The sequence below is a fragment of the Podarcis cretensis genome (assembly GCF_951804945.1).
Source record: "Podarcis cretensis genome assembly, chromosome: 14".
NCBI classification, from domain to species: Eukaryota; Metazoa; Chordata; class Lepidosauria; order Squamata; family Lacertidae; genus Podarcis; species Podarcis cretensis.
Window position 1 is genome coordinate 9,647,669 of NC_137183.1, and position 9,410 is coordinate 9,657,078.

The window sequence follows — 9,410 nt, forward strand, 5'->3', positions numbered from 1 at the left end:
TAATCAAAAATATAAGCTTTGATAAAAATGCAGGCTTATGATTAGATGCCTCAAAACCACACTGGGAATTGCAGCTCAGTGAGGGAAGTCTCCCAACAACTCTCAACACCCTTAAAAAATTATAACTCCCAGAATTCTTTGGGGAAAGTCATGACTCTCTATTGTAGTGTTTTAAATGTATGTGGCCACAGATAAGACAGATAGTAATGAAAGCTCTAGAAAGGCCACCTTAGATACAGCATAATTTTGATCAGAGCAATTGACAAAGGCAGAAGCTGGAATGTTTTGCTATAACAGTTTAGCATTCGGGTTTTGTTAGCCACTGTAATATGATTATTCACATACACACACACAGCCCAAAAACCATGTAAAAATTTAAAATCAGACGATCCACTAACTATTACGGAAGATATTTTCTTAGTGGTCAGCATAAGTGTGGTGGCATAAACAGTTTTTAAAAATTGATTCTGTAAAAATGACTTTAAGTTCAGTACAGATATTGACTAGGATTTTTTAAAAAAGTTATTAGTAGTTTAACTTAGAATAAATTCATCTGAAGTTGGAAAAAAACTGTGGGTTTTTTATGCATTCTCAACACAGCCAAATAGGGGATGGGGGTTCCAGAATCTTCCAAAGTGTTCTGTGTGTTCCCAACTGCCGGATATATATTTTCCACAGAAGCCCCTCTGTTCCAGCTCCAGGTGGCCATAGGAAGAGGGAGCTCAAGGGAGCAAGAAAAGAAGGAGGTGCGAGTGAGGAGAGCACACCGAGAGGACAGGGAAGCATGCCTTGGACCACGTGTCGTGGGGATATGGTGAAGCGGCGGTACCTGTGGTGGGCTTTGGGCTGGCAGTTTAGGCAACTGCTACCACTGCCCTTCCTCGGCCGAAAAGTGCACCGCAGAACCTGGCTGGGCCCAAGCGGGGAATCGGTACTGAAGATCAACCAAGCCAGGCCATGGGGACCCAGGGAGTGCCCACAGGTCAGTCACAGAAAGATGGGTGGAGATAAGACTGAGGAGCCAACCTGGCCAGGCTGCACCACTTGTGGAGATGTGTGTGTGTGTGTCTTTGAATTCTACTCAGGGCCATCGTTAGCATATCCAGCACCGTGGTGCAAATACCTCTCTGGCACACTCCCCATTTCCCAGAGTTTTTTTAAGTGGGGGGGGGGGAGCTTCGGTCCAGCTTGTTTACATCATGTGGTCCAGCGCACACTCAGCGTGGCATGTAAGTAAGAGGCGCCCGGATCATAGCTGTCAACCTTCCCTTTTTTTGTGGGAAATTCCCTTATTCCAGCATCATTTCCTGCTGCTTCCCGCTGCTATCCCGGATTGTTAGATATCCCGTAGACTGTCCCCGGAACAGGTGAGGCTGCTGATCCCTTATTTTCGAGGCTGCTGATCCCTTATTTTCAAATCTGAAAGTTGACAGCTGTGGCCTCCGGGATCGCAGCCCAGATGGACTTCCATGAAGCCTCCCTCTAAGCGCCTAGTGCCCCTTACCTGCCCCCATCCAGGGAAGTCTGTGCCACACAGCGGCATAGCGTGGGTTGTCAGCACCTGGGGCAAGGCAAGTAATTTGCGCCCCCTAACCCCTAACCTGCAGCCACTGCCAGCTTCTTCTTGCTGCTGCCTGGGCTGGGGTATTTACGGTAAGGTAGCCACGGCGGCGGCGGGGGGTCCGTGTCAGGTGATCTGAGGCGAGTTGCCGCTGGCACTGCTGCCCAAACGACGCCGCTTGCCCAGAGGAGGAGGAGGGCAGAGAGGCGAGGAAAATGCAACATGGCCCAGCAGCTGCAGCAGCGGCGGCGGCGGCGGGGCTGTGAGGAGGGGTTGCCTGGTGCGCCCTCCGCGGCCCTGACGCGCGGGGACCGCGGTGAGCGCTGAGAGCCGCTGCCTGCCGGACGCCTTCAGCCTGGTGGTTAAGAGGAGAGGAGTGGGCTGCCCCAGAGCGGGGAAGGGAGCACCCTGAATCTCTTTCCCTGACACTCAGCTTGTGGCGCCCTTCAAAATCTGGCGCCCTGCGCCACTAATGTCTATGGGTAAGACACCCCTGATTCTACTCAATATTGATCCAGAACAGATTCCAATATAAAATAATAATAATAATAATAATAATAATAATAATAATAATTTTATACCCTGCCCATCTGGCTGGGTTTTCCCAGCCACTCTGGGCGGCTTCCAACAAAATATTTAAAATACATTAAAACATCAGTCATTAAAAACTTCTCTAAACAGGGCTGCCTTCAGATGGCTTCTAAACTTCAGATAGTTGTTTATTTCTTTGACATCTGATGGGAGGGCGTTCCACAGGGTGTATAGTTAGCAGTGTAAAAACTTAAATGTGTTGCCCAAAAAATGTTGTTGTTGTTTAGTCGTTTAGTCGTGTCCGACTCTTCGTGACCCCATGGACCAGAGCACGCCAGGCCCTCCTGTCTTCCACTGCCTCCCGCAGTTTGGTCAGACTCATGTTTGTAGCTTCGAAGACACTATCCAACCATCTCGTCCTCTGTCGTCCCCTTCTCCTTGTGCCCTCCATCTTTCCCAACATCAGGGTCTTTTCCAGGGAGTCTTCTCTTCTCATGAGGTGGCCAAAGTATTGGAGCCTCAGCTTCACGATCTGTCCTTCCAGTGAGCACTCAGGGCTGATTTCCTTAAGAATGGATCGGTTTGTTCTTCTTGCAGTCCATGGGACTCTCAAGAGTCTCCTCCAGCACCATAATTCCCCCTCATGGATCACTGCCTTGCCGTGGCGAAGGGGCTTGAAGAACTCAGAGAAGCTATGAACTATGCCGAGCAGGGCACCCAAGATGAACAGGTCATAGTGGAGAGTTTTGACCAAACGTGATCCACCTGGAGGAGGAACCGGCAAGCCACTCCAGTATCCCTGCCAAGAAAACTCCATGGACAAAGACAACAGGCCCAAAAAATAGACCAAAGGCAATTATATTTCATCCAGCAGAGCTTTACTGCTGCTGAAGATAAATGAGCATAATGGTCACAAATCCAATACATTCAAGATTGACACTGCCAATAAGAAATCCAGTTGCAGACTTAACTTAAACTTACAATAACTTATAAAAGTTAGAAAGTTATAAGTTATATATATATAATAAGTTGAGTTCCCTGGAAGAAGGACTGATTCCTAACTTGCTGTGTGAACTGTAGCTCTGTGAAAGAAATGGCGGGGTCTGCTAGCAACTTGTGGCACCCTTAGCAAGCTACAGTTCCCAGGAATCTATGCGAAAGCCATAACTTTAAAAGTGGTATAATGATACTTTAAATGTAAGGTTCAAGTGTGGCCTTGGAGTTGTATTAAACCAAGTTTAATTCAGAGCCAACACACTGAAATTAATGGCCATGGTAAAGGTAAAGGTAAAGGACCCCTGGACGGTTAAGTTCAGTCAGTGGTGCCCATGGGGTTGTGGCGCTCATCTCGCTTCAGGCCAAGGGAGCTGGCGTTTGTCCACAGACAGCTTTCCTGGTCATGTGGCCAGCAGGACTAAACCGCTTCTGGTGCAATGGAACACCGTGATGGAAACCAGAGCGCACGGAAACGCCATTTACCTACTTGTCACAGTGGTACCTATTTATCTACTTGCACTGGCGTGCTTTCAAACTGCTAGGTTGGCAAGAGCTGGGACAGAGCAACAGGAGCTGACCCAGTCTCATGGATTTGACCCGCTGACCTTCCAATCGGCAAGGCCAAGAGGCTCAGTGGTTTAGACCACAGTGCCACCTACGTGCCATGACAAATGTATGGCAATCAATTCCCAATAGGTCTATTCTGAGTAAATGTTAAATGATGACTACCTTTCGTTTCCACTTCTCACATTCCTTAGGGAACAGAGGAAGCTGCCTTACACCAAGTCAGACCATTGGTCCATTTAGCTCAATGGTTGCCTGCACTAACGGGCAGCAGTCCTCCAGATTTCAAACAGGGGACATTATTATTATTATTAATATTATTATTATTATTACTATTACTATTATTTGAATTTATATACCACCCTATACCCAGAGGTCTCAGGGCAGTTCACAGAAAAGACCAACATGAAATCACAATATATATAATCAAAATGAAAACAACAACCCAAGAGCACCCCTGCCCAAAAAAGAGCCACGTTTTAAAAGGGCATAGGGACATTCCTAGTCTTAACTGAAGGTAAAGGTAAAGGACCCCTGGACAGTTAAGTCCAGTCAAAGGTGACTATAGGGTTGTGGCACTCATCTCACTTTCAGATTGAGGGAGCCGACGTTTGTCCACAGACAGCTTTCCAGGTCATGTGGCCAGCAGAACTAAACCGCTTCTGGCACAACAGAACACCGTGATGGAAGCCAGAGGGCACAGAAACGCTGTTTATCTTCCTGCCACAGTGCTACCTATTTATCTACTTGCACTGGTGTGCTTTTGAACTGCTAGGTTGGCAGGAGCTGGGACTGAGCAACAGGAGCTCACCCCATTGCGGGGATTTGAACTGCCAACCTTCTGATCGGCAAGCCCAAGAGGCTCAGTGGTTCAGACCACAGCACCACCAGGGATTGAACCTAATACATTCTGCATACAGAGCAGATGTTCTAGCACTGAGTCACATCCCTTCCCCAAAAGGCCCGTCGCTTGATTTTCCCAGAACATTTAGGAAATAATAGCCATCCAAACTAACTCTTTAAGAAATGATTTCAGAGATCCAACACTCCACCAGTCCACTTTGACTGAGCATAAATGGGGCCAGATACAAATGGCTTAGATTGTTTAATGGAAAATAGTGGATGAGGTAAAGATTAGGAAAACGATATAGGGAGGGGGCACAGATTAAAGAAGAAGAAGATAGAGAGTCGGATGTTGCTGAGGTGATGAAGAGACGGTGGTTGGCCAAAATTGCAAAAGAGCTAAAATGTAATTATTCTATTTGCAGGCTCAATTGTAAGAACAGTCTTATCATTAAGTTATTGATGGCACAACGGCAAGGTAGGTCATGAGTTTTTCTCTCCCTTTGAAAGTGTCAGGGTGTAGAGAGAAAATGATAGCTTCTAATCTTACCCAGAAAAAACTGTGTGGTACTGTCAACCACGTCTAGATATTTAAACTGCCACCTGCTAGGGATGCTGGAGTTGCAAGATTGCTGCACCGAGAAAAGAATTTGATTAGATAGCTCCACAATATCCCTTCCAACTCTACAATTCTATTGTTTTATGTCTTCATATTATTCTAATTATTGCTACTACAACTACTACCTGCAAAGTCCCAGGGGGGGCTGCAACAATTTAAAATTAAAAAATGAGAAGAAAGATGCAACTGATTATAATCACAGGAGTAAGAAAGCCCTGAGATGTCTTTTTATATAACAGCAGCAGCAGCATCTTCAGGTTGGTAAGATTTGTGAGGCAGGCTAGGCTGAGAGAGTATGGCTGCCCCAAAGTCTCCCAGTGAGCTTTAGGGTTGAGTGGTGATCCCTCAGCTCACTGGCTCCAACTCTAAGGGGTCCCTTTGAGCCCCCAATAATACATCAGACTGAGCTCCTTGCAGGATAAAAATATAGTAACTAGAATAAGGTGGGGACAGGATATTTGGGAGCATGATTAAAGACAAGCAGTACTGATGTAAAAAACTTAGGATTTTGGTTTGGGGCCCTAAAGGGGTCCACTACAATCAGAGAAGACAGGTGATGTCTAAGCAGGGAGAGAAAGAAGCAAGCAGCTTTTTAAAAGCAAAGTTCCTTTATTCAGTTGCCACCAGATTCCCTACGTGAAGGTGATAAAAGGTACAAGGAACCCCGCCCAAAGGTAAGTCCAGAATTTTATACAGTCACAATTGTGGGTGGTCTTATTTCTTATAAGAAAAAACTTGCTCCTTTTCCCTTATGGGGTACCCAAGAGCCCGTATAGAGACATTATGTAGGTTCCCTATTAGTAGGAGAAAATAACAGGGGCCAACCAGAGAATATTGAGAAGCAAAGCAGCTAGTAAGCCTGATCTTTATTAACTGTTGCAACAGGGTGCTCTCAACCACACAGTGGAGGCAGGAGGGACCCAGAACATTGGTGTGCAAGCTCTTATATAGACTTTTGAAATTGCCCACCCTGTAGCCCAAGACCACCCCCCTGAAACATCATACATCATACATACATCACAGAAGGAGGCGGTCTACAGCAGAAATCATGTTTGCCAGGGTACCTAATAATGGTCACTGACCTAGGCAGTCTGGCTACTCTTTTGTGATGGTAAATACTCAGTTCCTGAATCCAGGTCACAGGCTCACCCTATTCATACACAGATACGCCCTTAAGACAGGATTTGTGAGCAAAGAGACAGTGGGGAGGTTTTCCCATTTCAAAACATTTGAGGTCAATTAGGGAGAAACTACTGTATTTTTCGCTCTATAGGACGCACTGGTCCATGGGGTCATGAAGAGTCGGACATGACTAAATGACTAAACAACAACAGGGAGAGTCAAAATGGTTTCAGGACTGATTTCCTGTACTGTTTTCAGACATGTGGTTTATACTGTATATATTTAAGACCTTAAATTGTTATAACATATTTGTCACAGATTTGTCAAATTACAAGGTAAGGGGGAGGCACATGGGTGCAGGGTACAAAGGGGGGGGGTTGGGTGCAAGATGCAAGGTGGGGTGCAAATCCTATCCACATGAGTTAGGTAATACCTAGAAATCCAGGAAGAGATGGCAAATGATATGGTAATCCGTTTTTCAAGATTAGCAATAGGGATGAGAGTGTCATCCAACAGTTGGATTTTTCTCCCTACAGGGTCAAAGGAAATGGATCTGGTCCTCTGGCACTTTACGGAAGAAGGAAGGGGAGCTGAGTGGAAGTGATTAGTTTGAGGCTAAAAAGAACATTTATCCTTTCATGGTTGCAATAAAGTGGTGCAATTTGAATACATGGGTTCCAGTTCTTATTTTCCTGAAAGTAGTTACGTTCATTGAGAAGTCGAACGAATGCTGATAAGGCACAAGGATACAAAGGGGTCAGTTCCATTTGCAAAGACGCCGAATGTAACAATTGCAAAAGGGTCACCTTAGGGATTCACATTTACAAAGACAGAATTATGCAAAAAATACCTAGATACAATTTAAAATTACCTGGATACAATTACAAAAGAATACTTGGATACAATTATTAAAATAGAAGTAGGGTAAATTCAGGAAATAGGGTAATAGGCAGTGAAGGGAAGAAAGAAAAATGCTTTACGGTGGTACCTCAGGTTAAGAACTTAATTCGTTCTGGAGGTCCGTTCTTAATCTGAAACTGTTCTTAAGCTGAAGCACCACTTTAGCTAATGTGGCCTCCCGCTGCCGCCGCTGCACCACCACCGCGCGATTTCTGTTCTCATCCTGAAGCAAAGTTCTTAACCCGAGGTACTATTTCTGGGTTAGCGGAGTCTGTAACCTGAAGCATCTGTAACCCGAGGTAGCACGGTATTTGACAGAAAGGAAAGAAGGCATTTGAAGGAGGGGAATAATGGGAGAAGCAAATTAAAAGGAGAGCAAACTAAAAGGCAAAATTCAGACCAAGGTTTATATATATATATATATATCTTAGGTTGTCTTCATTTGGTTTATTTGGTCTTGATTTTCAGCTTCTTTAGCTTTTTTTTCTACACCAGTACTTAGACAGGAGTGCATGAGATAGTCTTCGTGTCTTTTTCTCCATTCCTTCCATTCAGCTTTTGCAAAGGTGTTTACTGGTGCTGGAAGATTTCAGAGGCCCTGGAAGGACACAACCTCCACCCATGAACCTGACCCACCGCAAGCAGCATCTCAGCGAATTTCATTCTCATCTGTCTGGCCTATGCGTCTCAGTCAGCTCGAGGCATAGAGGACTCCAGGGTAGTAGATTGCTCCCAGAGGTCATGATGGACGGATGTTTCTCGCTAAGACATTCGGCAAATGAGACCGTGGGGCCTGGCCCACAACTCAGCAGATGACAAGACCATGGAAGAGCTGCTGGGTGTTGAAACATGACTATTGCTATTGTTACAAACCCTGTTTCCATTCAAGTGTGGGGAGGAAAATGGAGCCATGTCCTTACCCATATCATCCATCCATCCATTAATAAATTACCATTCCCCCAAGTTTGCAATAGCATTGTCTTGACCAACGACATCATGGATGTAGGCCCTATCACAGTGGCCTTATGAACTTCTCAAGGTGTCATTATGAAGTGACTCCTTTCCTTTCTGCGATGACATTAAAAGCTAGGAGCATAGCAAAACCCACAGGCAGGATATGAGTGAAGACCATTGTCCTCTCCTGCTCTTGCCTCCAACAGCTAAATGTCAATGGCCTACATCCTTTGAACCTGCCATCTTCACAGCTTCACGAGTTTGCCTAATCCATTTAAAAATACTCGAAACCACAGTTAGGCAAGAGACGAGGCTGACCCCTATCATCAGGTAGAGTGAAACCAACCCCAAGAGATCTGGGAGACAGTAAAAGGTAAAGGGACCCCTGACCGTTAGGTCCAGTCGCGGACGACTCTGGGCTTGCGGCACTCATCTCACTTTACTGGCCAAGGGAGCCGGAGTACAGCTTCCGGGTCATGTGGCCAGCATGACTAAGCCGCTTCTGGCGAACCAGAGCAGCACACGGAAACGCCGTTTACCTTCCCGCCAGAGTGGTACCTATTTATCTACTTGCACTTTGACGTGCTTTCGAACTGCTAGGTTGGCAGGAGCAGGGACCAAGCAACGGGAGCTCACCCCGTTGCGGGGATTCAAACCGCCGACCCTTTGATCGGCAAGCCCTAGGCACTGTGGTTTAGACCACAGCGCCACCCTCATCCCCCTCTCTGGGAGACAGTAGCAGATGCTAAACAACACCAACCCTAAATGCCAGCCCTAATGATAGAAAGCAGAGCCAGGGAACCTCAGACTTAGGAGTCAAATGCGATCTTCTAAACTGCTCCATCTGGCCCTCAGGACTCTCCCTAGGCCAGTGGTTCTCAAACTGTTTTCCTCTGGGCCACACTCTCAGAATAAAAATTTGCTTGCGCCACACCAATTTTTTTATTGAAAAACGAGCAGAAACAACTCCTAGCAGTGCCTGATTTATAACATCGAACACAGCTATTTTATAATACGATCATGGGACACCCAGAAAGTATAAAACAATGCAGCAACATAAGAACATGAATCACTCCCAAAATATAATTATAAATGAGCCTCTTACGTATGCACCTTAGGTATGCATACAAACTCAGTGAGGGGCATGAGCTTGCTTTTGCAGGGTAATCTCGTTTATATTAGGTCTAATTTGAGATAAACAGACTTTCTTCTCATCAACACAAAGAAGCCTTTCTCTTCTCTGGTCTTTCATATTTGTCAGAGTTGAAAATCCATGCTCATGATATGGATATGTCATGGAGAATTGTAGAAGAATAGCCA

General features: G+C 45.6%; 1 long non-coding RNA gene across 1 annotated transcript; it reads left to right on the forward strand.

The window, feature by feature from the left end:
• Window positions 1–648: 648 nt before the first annotated feature.
• On the forward strand, window positions 649–6,903 carry LOC307203024. The gene is made up of 3 exons (XR_013833071.1): window positions 649–982; window positions 4,921–4,973; window positions 6,773–6,903. It is a non-coding gene; the product is annotated as an uncharacterized lncRNA (long non-coding RNA).
• The last annotated feature ends 2,507 nt before the right edge of the window (window positions 6,904–9,410 follow it).